This window comes from Lactuca sativa, chromosome 8 (genome assembly GCF_002870075.4).
Source record: "Lactuca sativa cultivar Salinas chromosome 8, Lsat_Salinas_v11, whole genome shotgun sequence".
In the NCBI taxonomy this organism is placed as follows: Eukaryota; Viridiplantae; Streptophyta; class Magnoliopsida; order Asterales; family Asteraceae; genus Lactuca; species Lactuca sativa.
In genome coordinates this window covers 180,224,492-180,242,764 of record NC_056630.2, presented here as the reverse complement: position 1 = coordinate 180,242,764, position 18,273 = coordinate 180,224,492, and the positions used below count along the sequence as shown (strand labels likewise).

At 35.2% G+C, this 18,273-nt stretch overlaps 1 pseudogene; it reads left to right on the top strand.

Moving 5' to 3' along the window:
* The first annotated feature begins 241 nt into the window (after window positions 1-241).
* LOC111885790 (uncharacterized) lies at window positions 242-17,567 on the top strand (annotated as a pseudogene).
* Window positions 17,568-18,273: the final 706 nt, after the last annotated feature.

Genomic DNA, 18,273 nt, shown 5'->3' with positions numbered 1-18,273 from the left:
GAAAAAGGAAGGAGAGACATTATGAGAATACTTTAGCAGGTTCACTATTGCTACATTAGAATTCACGGGGCACGATGAAGGTCTAATAGCAGGAGCCTTCACATGGGGCCTTCTCCCCGAACCACTGCCTTAGAAGCTCATGGGGAATAAACCTCAAACACACACTTAACTAAAAGAAAAAGTGGAACGTTACTTAAGGCAAGAAGAAGGAGATGCAGCCAAACAAGCATACTTGAACGTCATGACCACCTCAGTCACAAAGCACCAGAGTCATCCACAATACCAACAAGAAACTCTTGGGAGCAGTAGACACTTTGTACGTGTTAAACTCCCACAAGCACGTTTGAAACCATTCCAAAGAGACGACAGAAGAGGTAGACGATCGGATGTATACGCCGTCTCTAACAGACAATCAGCAAAAGGGGTAAAAGGACGATACTGCAAGTACCACAAGAGAAAGACACACGACACTATCAAGTACTATGTACTTAAGCGGGAAATGGAGGAAAAACAACTACAACAAAACCCAATTGAGGTAACAAGGAGCCTCCATGCCAAGTTTGACGCCGAGAATGCCAAAGACACTACGAAGGCACATGACCAACCCTAAGAGATCCTGGTAATCAAATCCAAGAGTGGAGGGCAAGGAGAATGCATCGGATTAGAAAATGTCGCAAAATCCACGCAGTACCTTACATTCCCGATAAATGACCAGCAACTTGTAGGCTGGCAAGGAGATGGCCCGCGTGTAATTCAGGGATCCATCAAAGACGTTAGTATACAACAAGTGTATATAGACATTGGAAGTTTAGCAGACATTATTTATGAACATTGTTTTTCGCCTCCTTCTGGATAGGTGGAAATGGGCCTCAAGCCCGCGACAGGACAATTGAAGGGTTTCACATGACACATCATGTGGCCTTTACGCACGATCCACCTACCATTCATATTGGTCAGTTACGACAAGACAAGGAGGAAGACAAACCTTATAGACTTTGTATTGATTTGGCATCCAGTAGAACACAACATCATTCTCGGATGAACTGCCCTACCCAAATTTGAGGCAATCTCCTCGATAATGCACAGGGTGGTAAAATTCAACACGACAGAAGGATCGGGGACGATCCTGGCCACACCGTCAAAAGAACGGTGGTGCTACGAGATCATGCAGCTGAAGGAGATCACACAAGAAGCCAAGAGGTCGTGGGGTGATTCGGCCAGTGGAAAAGAGGTAATCAACAAAGAACATCTAGATCAGTCGGACAACATAGGGGTCAGCCTCCCCTCACCGACAAAAACAAGCGTTGACCAACCTTCTAAAGAGATACAAGCATGTCATCGCTTGGACTTCCACTGACATGGTAGGGGTAGACAGGGAAATTATGGAACACAAGCTCATGATAAAACCTTAAACAAAGTATGTAAAGCAAAAAATGTGTCCAAGGAGGGGGGGGGGACAAGAACAAGACGATCAACGTCGAAGTCGCTAAGCTGGCCAAGGCGGGAATACTCTAAGAAGCAATCTTCCCGGCCTAGATTATGAACCCAGTCATAGTTAAAAAACATGATAGCATGTAGAGCATGTGCATTTATTATTCTCATTTAAACAAATCTTGCCCCAAGAATTGTTACCCCCTTACCAGAGATCGATCAGAAGGTGGAATCCTTACAAGGATTCAAATTGAAACGCTTCTTAGATGCATACAAGGGATGTCATCAGATTCTGATGAGTAAGGAGTACGAATAAAGACCATCTTCTATACATACCATGGTGTGTTTTGTTATACAAAAATGTTGTTTGGTCTAAAAAAACACAGGTGCAACCTATCAGCACCTCGTTGACTCCGTCTTCTCCAAAGAAATCGAAAGAAACATTGAAGTTTAAGTTGATGATGTTGGATTAGGTGTCTAAGCCCATAACTATATTTGGTACATACTTAAATTGATAGTAGTATAGTCCTTTTGGGTTACCCTCAAGACTAACAATATGATAGGATGATTTTATAGAAAGAGGTTGATTTATTATTTGATTAATAAATTGAAAGAAATAATTTGTTAATATATTATGAAATAATTCATTAATTATAAATAGTAACATTTAATTAGAAATTAATTTGAATTAGTTTTGGGATTAAAAAATTAATTAAAAGTGTAGGGACCGAAGTGTAATTGTTCAATAGTGATGGGTTTTGAGCATAACAACATCTTATGTGATCGTGCAACCCTAATTGCTTTGGATGTAAGTTTTTCTCTAGTTATACATGCAAATAGAAATTCCAAATCAATAACCCTAATACTAGAATATAATTTTCGAAAACTATATGAAACTAGGGTTAGAATGTTACCTTACTTGTTATCTCGTAATAACAAGGATTCCACAGATGATCTTGACTCTTGAAAGCCTTATTGCCCCAAGTGTTGCACCTCTAATGGAGTCACAAACACCAAAAGCAAAGGATGAGTGAGAGAGAGAGAGAGAGGGTAGAAATCAGCTAGTGTTTCTCCTTGGGAAGCAGCGGCCGATTTTAAGATGTCTAGGGGTCTTTATATAGTTGTGGCTACTAGGTTTTTCAGGTGGAAACCCTAATCCTTGCTTGGGCTCCAAGAAACCCATGGACGCTCCTTCTAGAAGGCCTTGGATGAATTCTACAGGGCCTCCTATAGTTTTCGTCCACCCCCTTCCAAAGGAGTCCATCAGCCCAACACTGCAACTATCATTGATTTGCAATATCAGTCCCTATGCTTTTAATCAGTTCCTTTAATCCTAAAATTAATATCAAATTAATTTCTAATTAGATACTAATTAAATAATATGATTGCTAATTAATATATTATTCTTATAGTATATTAATAAATCATGAAATAACCTCTTTCTCCAAAAAGTCATCATGTCAAGTTGCTATGGTGAAGGCAACCCAAAAGGATCATGCTACTATCAAATCAAGTACATATCAATTATAGTTATGGGCTTAGACACCTAATCCAACAAATAGTTAGGCAAGAGGCAATATAGAACCCTCCATGAAGGGTTGGATGACTTCTTCATGGGTAAGGAATTCTAGAATAATTTTTGGTAGATAAATAGAAAAGTGGATAACTATCCGGTTTAAGATAATCTTGGATTAGGGCTTATCTAGGGTTTCCTGACTTCACTATAAATAAGGTATAACCCTATGATTTTCGGCCAAACTCCTCTTTGGATGTACAATCTAAAATTTGAGCCTCTCTCCTCCTTCTCAAGTGTCTTCTACTGCTAGTGTTGGGTGTGAACCATTAGAGGTGCGACATGTGCGGCGCTTGCTCTCAAGACTTCAAGAACACAACGATTTGGATTGTTATTACAATATAACAATCAATGTATGATTCTTCTAACCCTAATTGTGTATTTTAATTATATACTAGAGTTATGGGTTTTTCTATTTTATTGTTCAAGTTGTATGTTCAATTAGAGAAAATATAGATCAAAATTATTTAGGGTTGCATGAACACATAAGATTACATGTTTTGCATAATACCCATTACTGGTATCAGAGCATAGGTTTAGTTTTCTTTTGAATTGATACAATCGTTGAACTTGAACAAGGATAAGCAAACATAATCGTCATTTTGTTCCGACACCATGACGTGGTGACCTTCACCAGGACGTGGTAATGTTTACCACGACATGGTGGGCTGTCAGATCCTAAAATTCGGAATTTTAAGATATCTCATGATTTTATTAGGATAATTACCTTAAATAATGTTTTAATTGTGTAAAACTGAATAATTACTTAAGTAATTAGACATCCTTATCTTGAATTCATGATTGGTTTATTTTTTTAATTTAAAATTAATTGAATATTAATTTTAAAATATTAAAATATAACCCTATGGATCTTGTTATTAATTTTAACTAAGAAATTAATTAGAAGACAATTAGTATATCCATAAAATGTCGAAATTTAATTAAATTAAAAGTTTAATTTATTAAAAGATTAAACCATTGCTATTTAAAAATGTTTTAAAATACACCCTATAATATGTATATATAATTAAAGGTTTAATATATATTATATGTATAAGAATAGTCAGTCAAATCACTAGTACACCTTATTCACGAAACCATGCTATAAAGAGGGTATAAGGACTTGACCTATACAATAACCATTGAATGGGTGTCCACTCTCACCCACCGCTCTCATGTGTGGTGGAAGGTCGTTAGCTGGACGGATTTGATAGGAAATAACCTCATTAATAGTATAATTGTATAAAGGAACTAAACTATTTTCTAAAATCTCACTCTTAGTTACATTAGCAAAAATATGAATTTGTATGCTAATCCATGAAATTGCGTATTACACTTTATAAGTCATTAGTGGAGTGTGTGGGGTTAACCGACACACTAATAGGGGACTAATAAAGAGTGATAATGGGTGTCTCGAAAAGTATTGTTGATTATAGGAGTATATGTGGTTAACTGACACATTAAAAGGAGATAATAAACGACATCGAGAGTACCAAGCTAATTTGCATGGTTATTCACACCTGTTTGTGATCCTCAGCATCCCAGTCACAAAAGTGGGAACATCATCGATATTAAACATTCCATTGATTAGATTCAATGAATCTCAAAAAAATCTAGGAATTTCATAAGATTGAAATTGGTAAAAGCATTACCTACCTAAAATGGATTTGAATTTGATTACTGCATCACTCTTCAAAGTATGAATCGAAAATATGGATCTTACCCTTAATTTAAATTTATGGGTTAATAATTAAGGATTAAAAATCAACTAACTTGAATTCACTTTTCTCCCGTTATAGATGTCAAGTCAAGACAACAATGGTCTTCCTTGTTCTTTTAGAAATGGTTTTCCTCTTTCTTCTAAAGATGACCTTTCACACTCTGATCAAGGTGAAAGTATGTTCCCTTCTTCGAGCAATAGTGGAAATGGATATCATACTTCTCCAACTCTTCTTCCTCCCTCTCTAGTGACTCTTCCCATATCGCAAGTTGAAAGATACGAAACTACTCAAGCCCTGTTTGCATGCAAGCATCAAGATGGAAATTTTGTATGTGCAGATGTTTTCTCTTCTTGCACCATGGTTGCTAAAACCTGAACCTGCAAAACATAAATCTCTACTACATCAAACACTAGGTCTGGTGAGTTATTCTCATATATTTTTATTAACTCTGTTTCTCTTAGTTCATACTCATCCTCAAAGATACTTTTCCAACTCATCTCATACTCTATTCAATCTCATCTATATTATGACTAATATTCTCTATCACATATCATCTCTGGTCAATCCTATATTCTCTATCACATCCCATCTCTAACCAATCTCATATACTCGGTTATATCTCTTCTTTACCCAATCTGAGATACTTGGTATATCTTATGTCTAGTTGACCTCGTATACTCTGATTATACGTCATATTTTCTCAATATCATATACTTTGTTATATCTCATCTTTGTTCAGTTCACTTACTCTGTATACCTCACTTAATCTCATATACTTTATTTATCTCATCTAGTATATCTCATCTCATCTCAATCTCATAGGCTCTGTATATCTCATCTCATACTCAATCTCATATACTCTATATATACCTCATCTCATCCTCAATCACTTATACTCTATATATCCATATCTTACACAATCTCATACACTCTATTTTTCTCATCTCAACTAGATCTCGTATACTCTATATATCTTATTTCATACTCATTCTTTTATACTTTATATACATATCCATCTCGCATTCATTCTCATGCACTCTGCATGTCTCATCATAATTTGCTAACATATAATCTATATATCTCATCTTATGTTCAATCTCATATACTCTATATCTCTAATCTCGACTCTATCTTGTGTTTTCATAATTCAATCTCGGGAAATATACTTATGTCTTGATCTCGTTCCCAAAGGAAAGATATTCATATATCAATTTTATTCCCGAAAGAAAGATACTCATATCTCAATCTCATTCCCAAAGGAATATCAATCTCATTTCCTGAAGGAATATCAATCTCATTTCCCAAAGGAATATCAATCTCATTTCTCAAAGGAATATAAATCTCATTTCTCGAAGGAATATCAATCTCCTTTTTCCTGGAGGAAATATCAATCTCATTTTCGCGAAGGAAATATCAATCTCATTTCTCGAAGGAATATAAATCTTATTTTTCTGAAAGGAAATATCAATTTCATTTCCCAAAGGAATATCAATCCCATTTTTCCGAAGGAATATCAATCTCATTTCCTAAAGGAATATCAATCTCATTTCCCGAAAGAATATCAATCTCATTTTTACCGAAGGAAATATGAATCTCATTTCCCAAAGGAATATCAATCTCGTTTCCCAAAGAAATTATCAATCTCATTTCTCGTAGGAATATCATTATCTTTTCCCAAAGGAATTTATACTCATCACATGCTTTTCTACATGTCTCTATGTATATCTCATACATATACTCCAATCATATACATATATGCTTAGATACATGATATCTATGTATATTCATGCTCTACCTTCAACTCATAACTTGATGGCATCCACTTATTGCCTTAAGGCTCTTTTATATATATATATATATATATATATATATATATATATATATATATATATATAGGTGCATAATAAATATGTAATTTAACCACATAATAATTACAAGAAAGAGTGAGAGTAATAACTCCCCTTATCAGTTAGTGAACACTACTTGTCCCACTTTGGCTCCTTTTGTCAATTATTGCTTCTTGGTCCATCTTTTGTTCTTAGGCCTATTCATACACATTCACAAGCATCTCAATACTTGTCTTATCCTATTAAGAGCTTAATTACTCTTAAGATCAAAATAACCATCTAATGGGTTAAAATTTATCTTTCATTCTCTATCTCAAAAATCTCATTCAACCAATGACTTAAGCATGTCTCAATACCTAATTTATTTTAATCTAACCCTAAAACATCAATTATATAAAATTATTAGTTAGGGTTGTAAACCCAAATTCTCATCAAATTGATCACACTCATGGGGTCACATACAAAGCTTGTTATTAACATCTAAACACTCACATTAACATATAAACACTCACATTAACATCTAAACACTCACATGTCTCAATACCTAATTTATTTTAATCTAACCCTCTGCAACTAGCCTTCCCTACTTACCCTACCATTGACCACTTCTTAATTAAGTCCTTCGTTGGTTAAACATACATAATCCTGATAACTAGCCTTCCTCAATTACCCTAACCAAACATAACTCCTAACAGTATCATACAATTAACAGGCCAGACCTTACTAGTCTAACATACCATGACACCAAGTGTCCTACACTGAACATGCATTAAAAGGAGTTATCCTAGTCAACTAGCATACTTGTAATCTAGTAATACCCCTATCCTACCATACAAAGGATATACAATGGGATATGTGGCATGGTGAGAAACTCACCTAAACTAAAGAATCGGAGAAGCACAACAACACTTTTACACCTTGCACAGCTCAATCCTGCGAACCGACTAACACCAAAAGAGATAAATCCTCAATTATCAATCGAAATCCTCTAAGTTTGACCCGAAGTCAAACTGGTTAAAATTCAATGGTCAACAGTCAACAAAAGTCAACAATCAACCAAGTCAAAAACCACCGTGATGTAGAGAGCTCTTGGCCACGTCGTTGGCTTAAAAGAACAAAATAAATTACATGCGGGACATCGTCATGCCTTGGGCCTTCCTTGGATACGTCGTAGGCATGTCTCGACAGAACAAATGTGAATCTAGACTCCACCACATTGTATTCATTCCTTGGTCACATCATGGTTACTGGAAGAAGCCATTTTTCTCACTAAGGACTTAATCCATTAAGTATTTTGCTCTAAATTTCTAGAAGGTTTCCTTGCCCTTAATGAACCATAAAAATCCTTACGTTATGGACATGCATGTACAATGCATGTCTCTCCCTAACTAGGTCAAAATGTAGAACCTGGTTCTTGGTACGTATTCTGTTATTAAATCTTCATTTATTTTTACATTTTAGCCTTTGACTCGGCGAGTCGAAGGACTGACTCGCCGAGTAGAAGCAGGATGAGGCGCGGAGTTTAAGCTGTGGACTCGGCGAGTCGGGTCCCGGACTTGGCGAGTAGCCGCTGTTTGGACAAAAACCCTAATCTAGGGGTTTGCACCCTATTTAAACGACCTTATGCAGCCTCCATTCCCCATTTATGCTCCCAAACACTTCTCATAGAAAACCTTAGCCGTTTTTGAGGAAATCAAAGGCTTTTGAGTATTTTTGTGAGTTTTGACCTCAAGGAAGAAGGAAGAGCATAGGAGGATCAAGGGGGGGGGGGACTAAAGGATTCAAGTTTGGATCACCATTTGCAGTCTACAGAAGGTATAAAGTCTGAACCTTGCTCATTCATTTGTTAGAACCCTCTGTGGGGTGATTTAGAGCTTTTATAAACCATTTTTGGTGGCCAACCATGTTTGCAAAAACGGTTGGGGGTTTGAGCTTCTGGATCATGTCATTATTGGAGTCTCAAGTCAGATTTGGGATGCTTTTGCACTCAAGGAAGGCCCCATGCAACAAAAGAACCATTTTAGAGCCTTTTAAGCTCAAAAGTCTCATGCATGCACGTAAAGTTTGTAACTTTACGTGCTAGATCGTTGAGGGGTCTGGATCTATCCTTTGGTCAAGTGTTGTACATCAGAAATCAAAGTTTTATGGAGGGAATGTGACCGACTCAGCGAGTCCATTCCTGGACTCGGCGAGTCCAAGGGTTTTGTCCCATATCAGTGAGGGTCAAAAGGACTAGATGAGTGTGGAAGGGTTTTAAGGAGTCCCGGGGAGTGACCCAACGTTCTGGACTAAGCAAACTGTTCTAGAAATTCATGGTACTCGGCGAGTGCATGAACGGACTCGGCGAGTCCAAGGCAATCTTCATAGAACTCGGCGAGTTGTTCATCAACTCGGCGAGTCGAGGACAGAATGTGTCCATAGGATGAAGAGTAACTCGACAAGTTGTTCATACAACTCGGCGAGTCGGATGAGGATTTAGTCGGTGTTCATTTAGAAGGAAAACTTGTCGAGTCATCGCCTAAATCGACGAGTAGAGACGGGTATGAGGTCTAATGGAAGGATAGGGACTCAGCGAGTTGGCGAGCCAACTCAGTGAGTCAGGTCAACTAGAAGTTGACTTTGACTTTGACTTGGTCAAGGGGTAAAATGGTCATTTTACCCTAAGAGTAGATGTCAGTTTCTGACTAAGTGTTTTGTGGGAATTTTAGCCGGAGGATTTCCGGAGCAGCAGCAGCAGCAGTCGGAGGATTCCCGCACAATTCCGCAGCTACCACGAGGTGAGTTACCTTCCAGTAGCGTTGGGTCTACGGCTATAATGTCAGCCCACCAGTAGGGTTCGTATGATAGATAATTGTCTTTGTGATATCATCTAGGTTTGCTACTACCTGATATGTTATATGCTAGCATGATATGTTGTATGTGATAGTAGTAGAGTTCGGTTGTTAGGACCGAATGGTAGTCAGACACCCCAGATACGTCTGACAGTATGTGATGATATGTTTGCATGCTGGCTTGTTATGTTATATGCGATAAAGGTAGTAGGAGGGGACCAGTCCCCAATGTTCGGTCGTTAGGACCGATGGGTAGTCAGCACCCCAGAATGGCTCGACATGGATAGGTCAGCGCCCCAGAATGGCTTGACACGGGATGGATGGCACCCCATAATGACCGCATGGGTAGGTCGGCACCCCAGAATGGCCGCACGGGTAGGTCGGCACCCAAGAATGGTCGTACTGGGTAGGTCGGGCACCCCAGAAATGCATGGCAGTATGTATGTGATATGATTGTATGGTATGTGGTACGATGGGGGAACTCACTAAGCTTCGTGCTTACAGTTTTTAGTTTTTGTTTCAGGTACCTCTTCAGCGAAGGGGAAGGAGCTGGCGCGGTAGCGGCACATCATACACACACATACTTTGGTTTTCCGCATTATGAGATATTCTGGGATTGTACTCTGACATTATTACTATTTTCATGTTTTGGGTATTTAGACACGAGATATGTTTTATGAAATGATATGATCGAATGATGTTTTACTACAAATGTTTTACAAACCACTTATTTTAAATGAAATTTTTTGGCGTGAAAATTGGGTCGTTACACAAAATAAGGTAAGAAATGGAATCAAAACTCCATGCATAGCACCACTCAACAATGGACCTCAAGAAATGATAAAATTGTCAGCTTTATAAAAACCAAACATTCATATCAACATATCATGAAGGACATGAGCTCAAAAACTAGATCTACAAGGATGACATATAAAGGTGACAACATGGAGACTTACCCTAGTCCATAAGATGCACCAAGACATGAAGACAAGATGCTAGTTGATCCTTTGTTCAATAAAGCCGTCCTTCAACTTTCAAATGACCAAAATACCAACAAAGAGCTCAAAATATAAGATGAGAGGCTAGGGTTTCGAGTTATATAAGAGGAGAGGCTATGGTTTCAAGATAGGAGGTTGAAGGCTGAGGGGAAAAGACCAAACCCTAGAAATAAGGCCTTTAAATATGGGGGAAACCCAACACGAGATTGGGTTACAACAGCTGCCACGTCGTAGCCAACACTTTGCCACACCATGACAAACAAGCCCGACACGCTCTTCATTAACTTGCCATTCCACGTCGTGTTCATCAACCCACCACGTCGTGGCATGTCGTTGTCTTCAAAAACCACAACTTTGACCAATTAAGTCTTTAGCTGACCCATTCTAGTAAACGGGTATTACATATTTTGTAGCACCCCAACCATAACTGACCATCATGTTACATGTGAATCTTCAGACACAATTATGGTTTTGAATTAATGTTTTCATCTAAAGGCTTCTTTCATTATCCATACAAGAAGCATTTTGTCTAAATGTGCAAAAAAAAAAATTGCCTCCCACATCTAACACATACTTTTCTTTAAACCAAATATCATATCCATGTAATTATCACCACACATCAAAAGTCTAAGCTCACCAGCCAACTAGCCAATGACTTGTCTGGATGATAATATTTGGATGACAATAATACAAACGATAACTCGTATCCTTCATAGACTCTCCAAGAAAAAACAACAAAGTATAATATGTTGTTGAGAAATCGACATCCTTTAAACTTAATATAAAAGGATATTCGTAAGTTGCGGGATTTGTAACAAATATCAGTTTGTAGTGTATGTTTATTGTCAACATTGTATGAGGTTTACATAAAAACAACATTTAACCGTTGAAACTGACAATACATGTTTTACCAATAATAAGGAGCTAATTGATTTTTTTAAATGAAAGTGTGAACATAAACACAATTACCTAGAGTATTTGACCTTTTACTATTATTTAACACAAGTATTAAATAGGAAATATGCAAAAATAAATCTATATATTTTGGCTCTATTGATAGAAAATCACCCCTAATTATTATTATTATTATTATTATTATTATCATCATTATCATTATTATTATTATTATTATTATTTTGCAATTTAACTATTGAACGCAGTAAACACTTGTAAAATAATCATCATAACCGGTTAGTGTCGGTTTTAAGGTTTAAATTGCAAAGAAAAAAAATAAATAAATAAAATCATGGATAACTTTTTCATTAATACGATTAAATTTTAAGGACTTTTTTAGAGATTTTCTTTTTTATATATACAAATTTATTTGAAGAAAATTTATATTTATTTATTAAAAACTCAAAATAAAGATAAGTTTTTTTTATTAAAAAAATACAATAATGATAATTTATATATCATTTTTGAAATGTTTGATTCTCTTTAATAAGTATCATTACTCTATATATATATATATATATATATATATATATATATATATATATATATATATATATATATAAGCTTAGGTTATTCTATTCAAACTAAGTATTGTGTTATTGTATGCATAATTGTGGGCCAATCATTTTACTTAATTTTGAAAAGTGAATTATACATATTATTAAATTACATATAATTAAAAATACAAACTAATTTCATTCTAAGGGTATTTTAGTCGATTAACATAAATTTAAAAAAGGAAAGTTGCATATTTTAAGGAAAATAGATTCTATTAATTTTAAAAATCTGATTTTATGGATGATAATTCTCCTAATTCAAAAATTCTAACGGAATATATTTATCAATATTTTAAAAAATAACAAATATGATTGAACCATACAAGAATTACACATTCTAACATAATATATATTTTGATTTAATGAACTTCTTGAAAAATAACAAAATTTTGGATACAAGTTCAAAAAAATTCCATTACATTCTTAGAAAAGAAAAAAAATAATATATTATTTTATGCGAATGTTACACTTATTAATAACACAAAAAACACAATATATGAATCATTCTACCAGAATATACTATTACATATATTTTTTTCATTATATTGTATATTATTATGATAGAATAATCCATTCTTTTTGGGAGATTGGTGGTCATTGTTCATCTTTATCCCATACAATGTTCATCTTCAAGATTCTATTCTCACAGAATAAGAATTCAAGATTCCATTCCAGTAGAATGTTGTAAGTTTCATATGTACCATGTTTTGCTTTGATATCTCTCGTTTCGTACCTACAAAAAATAATGGTATTCAATACTTGATCATTATTAACCAACAATATAAGATAAAATTCATGCATAAAATTCAAGCAAAACAAAATAAAGTCACGCAAAAACCATTACAGATAAATGGATTCGTGATTCCATTCCAACAGAATTAGAATTCATGATTCCATTCCAACAAATTTGGATTCGTGATTTCATACAATTCGTGAACAAATGCCAACAGAATTAAAGGAACTGTTTGTCTTTCTGTTTGGATGGAAATAGAGGAACTGTTTCATTCAAGCATTTCAGCAAACAGTTGGTGGGCAGAATCTAAATATACGTAAGCATTGCTTGTCACACCTCTTCTTTAGAAAATATGACATCACACATCTCCACCAAGTATTAGAAATATGAGAAATCACCAACAACATCAATAAAATATAAAAGCAAAATGAATAAAGCAATTACAAAGCATCATCAAGAGCAATAACAAAGGGTGACTCTAACTTCTACAAACTTTAAACAACATGAAGAAAGGCCTTGTTGGACATTTGCAGTACATACATCACCTCTAAATCAAATGAGCAAACAAAAACCAACAAATTTGATTTACACTTTAAGTTGATGCATGTTAATTTATCATCAAATAAACTCTTCACAGTGTTTAATCTGAACTATGTGGATTTGTACAACAGTGCATTCCATTCCTAACCATAGGTAAAGGACCAATTTGATGGGTTTTGGCCATATGAACATTCCTATGTGCACATGCAAACCCTAATGCTTGGATCTAGGTTTCTCTAATTAAACATGCATTGAATCCAAGACTTCTAATGACTAATAGAGCATAATAACATAAGAAATCAGAATTAGAAGTTTACCTTGAATCACTTGCTTGATCTTCTTGTCCTTGGAGCTTTAGAGTCACAATTGTCACTCCTCTAATGGCTTACAAACACCAACTAGCAAGAGGATGATTTAAGAGAGAGGAGAGGGGATCAAAAATCGGCCAGGGTTTCTTCTAAAGCATAGGTGCCCATTTCCTTTGACCCCTAGGGTCTATTTATACTAGTGAGGCTCCTAGGGTTTCACCCTTAAACCCTAATTGGATAACTTAGGCCCTAAGCAATCCAATACCCTAATTGATAAGCCTTTGGACGATTTCAAGGCCTATCCATAGTCCTTAAAACCGTCCCCCTTTATCCATAAGGGATTTATAGCCCAAAGTACAACTATCATACAATTGACAGTTTATGCCCCTTTATTCAATTAATCTCTTTAAGTCACCAAATTAATTCTTAATTAATTTATGACTTATATTAATCAAATAATAATATTATTATTCCTTATATTATTCTCATAATATATTAATAATATTTCTTCTCTCATAATAAATCATCATGTCAAATTGCTATGGTGAAGGCAACCCAAAAGGACCATGCACAACCGGGTCAAATACTTGCCTAATATAGTTGCAGCCTTAGACACTATTCCAACACAATTGATCAAATTTGTGATTAAGAAAACACACAAAAAAGCTAATAACTGATAAACGATCAGTCATCTAAAAGCTAAAACAAAAGTTGTTCAATCGAACAAGTGAAGATGATAAGATAACCGGTGGCAGTTCGAACAAAAAAAGGACGAAAAAGAGAGGGTTTTTCTTACAGCTGGAAAAAGCCGTAGCTCAAACAAGGCGGTGTTGGATGGAGACGTTGGTCGGAGGGGGGAGGAGCTGCTGGAAGAAATCACGTTAAAGGCAAAGGAGAGGGAAAAGGGGAAATATGGGCAGAACTCGGTGGTGGCAGTGGCCCGTTTGATTCCTCTTCATCCTCGTCGCAGAACTCGTCGAAGAACTCATCGGGTTTCGGTCCGGGATCGCCGGCGATGCATCGTATTTGAAGAAGCAACATCCGGTGGGGATGTTGAGGAGAGCGAGGATTGATGGTCCCATTAGGGCAACGATTATCCATGAGTCGGATTGGGCTTGGATCCAGCAAAGGTCTTGGATTCCAAGTTTGGAGTTCTGATCGATTTGGAGGAAGAGCAAAGGGGCTGATTTTTGGTGAAGGTCAGGAGGCAATGAGAAGGTGAGGAAGACCGACTCATTTATTTAGGTCTTAAGGTGAGGAAACCCATCGATTATCCCATGATTATAGGGATTATTTTTGGAAGTTACTAAACAAATTACTAAATTACCCTTATTTATTTATTTATTTAATTATTTAATTTTGATTGGCCCATATTTATACATACAATAACACAATAAATACTTTAAAATCTCTCTCTCTCTCTCTCTCTCTCTCTCTGTATATATATATATATATATATATATATATAACTTAAGAAAACTTCGTTGATTTGTCGCAAGAAGTGTATTTCTAGGCAAAATGCTACTTCATTGTTGAATTTTTAGGTTTTGGATGTAATATGTTTAAAATAAAACTATAACTTATCGAAGGTCTTTTCACAATCGAACGACACCTCAAAAAATAAAGGCTTATCAGGGGCTGTTATTCCTAAATAGAGCTCAGTTATACACACTATGTGGCCTAGAAACACACTTCCCACTACAAATCAACAAAAGTTTGTTTCTATGTTCATTAATGTCTCATGTTTGTCAAAAAAAATTCATTTTAATATTTTCTTAGGTTTTGCACCATCTTAACCGGTCACCATTGCCATAAAAGCTCTTATATTTACATATCACCGCTACCACACTCTGTCATCACCACCATCTCCGACCCACCTTCTGCATTCTTCATCTTCAACCCACCATCATCACCATCGTCCACATATTTTTTCTTTCTCTTCACAACCTGATAAAAAACCCAAAATAACAAAACTTATCTAAATGTCGAGACATAAACGAACACAAATAATGACTTAGCACATAACCACACATTTTCATGTAAACATGAGGGTTTTTATGACAATAACCTTAATATAAGAGTTAGAATAGTTATAAAACCACATGCTAAGTATAATTAATATGATTTTTGTTAATTTGTGGTAAGGAGTGTGTTTCTAGGCCATATATATCATGAAACTCTATTCAGAAATTGTATTTAAATGATATCTTTGTTATTGTATTAAGGATATTTATCAAGAGAATCATAAAAACGTCTCAAAATGGCATATAAATTATCATTGTTGTGTTTTTCAATAAGAAAAATGAGTTTTTCTAGTGCAAGTGATGTAGATTGTATCTTTATTTTATGTTTTTTAATAAATAAATATAAGTTTTCTTTAAATAAATTTAATATATAGAAAACATAAATCTCTAAAAAAGTTCTTAAACTTTAATCTTATTAACGAAAAAGACATCCATGATTTATATTAATTAATATATTTTGCAATTTAACACTTAAAACCGACACTAACTAAATATAATGGTTGTTTTGTAAGTGTTTACCAGTTTCAAAATTTCAATAGTTAAATTGAAAAAAATATCAAATCAAAGACGATTTTTTTTATCAATAGAACCAAAATATATGATTTTTTTTCAGATTTTTGAAAATGTCATAAAGTACAAACATTTAAGGCATCTAATTAAGGGCATTAGATGTTTGTACTATTTATAGCCCAACGATATTGTCCTCTCTCATTTAAGTTAAAGGTACAAGTCTAAGGATTGATATATGGATTTAAGAGTAGTTTAGGAGAGTTTATATTTTTCCTTTTAAAAAAAAGCATTGGATATAAAGACACCCCATTTTACTATATAGACATCCTAATTAAATTTTAAAATATTTTTATTGGTTGAAGTTGTATTGTTTCCGAAAAAATTGATTATATGTAGTTAACTATATGTTAACATTTTACAAAGACAAAACTTCAAAAATGGTCCATGTGGTTTTACAAAATCTAAAGTTTGGTCCCTAATTTACAAAAACCTCACGGGTGGTCCCTGTGGTTTCAAAACTTTTAACAAACGGTCCTTTTTGCTAACTCCGTTAGCTTTTGGCCGTTAAGTGAAGGGCATTTCTGTCCTTTCAGAATCACAGGGACCATTTATGAAGTTTTGCCTTATTTTTTTAAAAAAAGGAAAAATATAATTATTTAATATTAAAGGGTCCTCTCTCTCTCTCTCTCTCTCTCTCCCTGTATGCCTTCTTCCTAAAAAGAACACACCCTTTTGATCTCCTCCCTCCTTCTTCACTTCATCAGAAACTCCAAAACCTTATTCAATTCTCACTCTTCATACACAGAAAGAGAGCATCCTTTTGCGATTTGAAGCAACCCCCGCATAAATTCATATTTTCACAAGATTGATTTCATATGGGGTTTGAATCTCTCGAGCTTGGCACGACTCTCTTCTCTCTCAACTACATTCACATCAAGAACCCTCAATCGCTCTATTTCTTTCTTCATCAGTTTCCGTTTACCATGCACCCACCGTCGTAAACCCTAACCCCCCCCCCCCCCCCCCCCTTATTTCTCCGACCACCCACCTTCAGTGAAACCTTATATGACCTGCAACAATGGCCGAATTGGGCAAAAACCTTAGTGTCATCTGTCGGTTCGTCTTTCATAGATTCAGACAACGGACCAGACTTTGAAAGTTTACACAGAGAACTTAATTGGCTAATCGAAGATGCTCTAGAAAACCCAAAATCATTACTAACCCTCAACGACTCCAAACACAACACTGTTTTGCAATTAAGAGCTTAATTGGGTGATCTTTACTCTTTATGGGGGATTTGGTTTTGAGTGTCGAAGAAGGTGATCTGATTCCAAGGCTTGAAACCGAGTTGATAATCGATCTGCTGGAAGATGTGATCAAGCAGAGTCAATAATTGAATAAAGGTTTGTGGGTGGACTTAGGTACCGTTTCTGGTGCAATAGTTATTGGAATCAGGAGGATTTCATGGATTAGGATTGAGAGAGAAGGTGGGTTTATGTGTATATTTTCAATTTCTTGGTTATACATCTGTGTGTATTGAGTTCAGCTCCAATTTGGATTTCAATTAGAAGTAGAAAGAAGGATTTCATAGTGATTTTCTTAAGTTGCATACCAACTGTCTGTGGAAATGCCCCAATGACATCAATTTGTTCACACCCCAAGCTGATTGTTTCTTGATTCATAGCTTCGCCATAACGAAGATGATGATCAAATAAAGATGAACATGGTAGAGAGAGATGTTTAAGTTTGTATATGAAATTAGATATGAAATTAAAGTTGGATATGAAATTAGAGTTCAAATCCATTTTCTTTGATAATTTTGCTTTAAAGTTTTTTAAAAATGTGTGTTCTTTTTAGGAAAAAGACTTACACTAGGGGGGGAGAGAGAGAGAGAGAGAGAGAGTGTGTGTGTGTGTGTGTGTGTGAGGGGGGGGGGGGGTGGGACCCTTTAATATTAAATAATTATATATATATATATATATATATATATATATATATATATATATATATATATATATATATAAATAAGGCAAAACTTCATAAATAGTCCCTGTGATTGTGAAAGAACATAAATGCCCTTCATTTAACGGCCAAAAGCTAACGGAGTTAGTGAAAAAGACCGTTTGTTAAAAGTTTTGAAACCACAAAGACCATACGTGAAGTTTTTGTAAAGTAGGGATCAAACTTCAGATTTTATAAAACGGAACCATTTTTGAAGTTTATAAAGGGAATATGACTTATTAAGG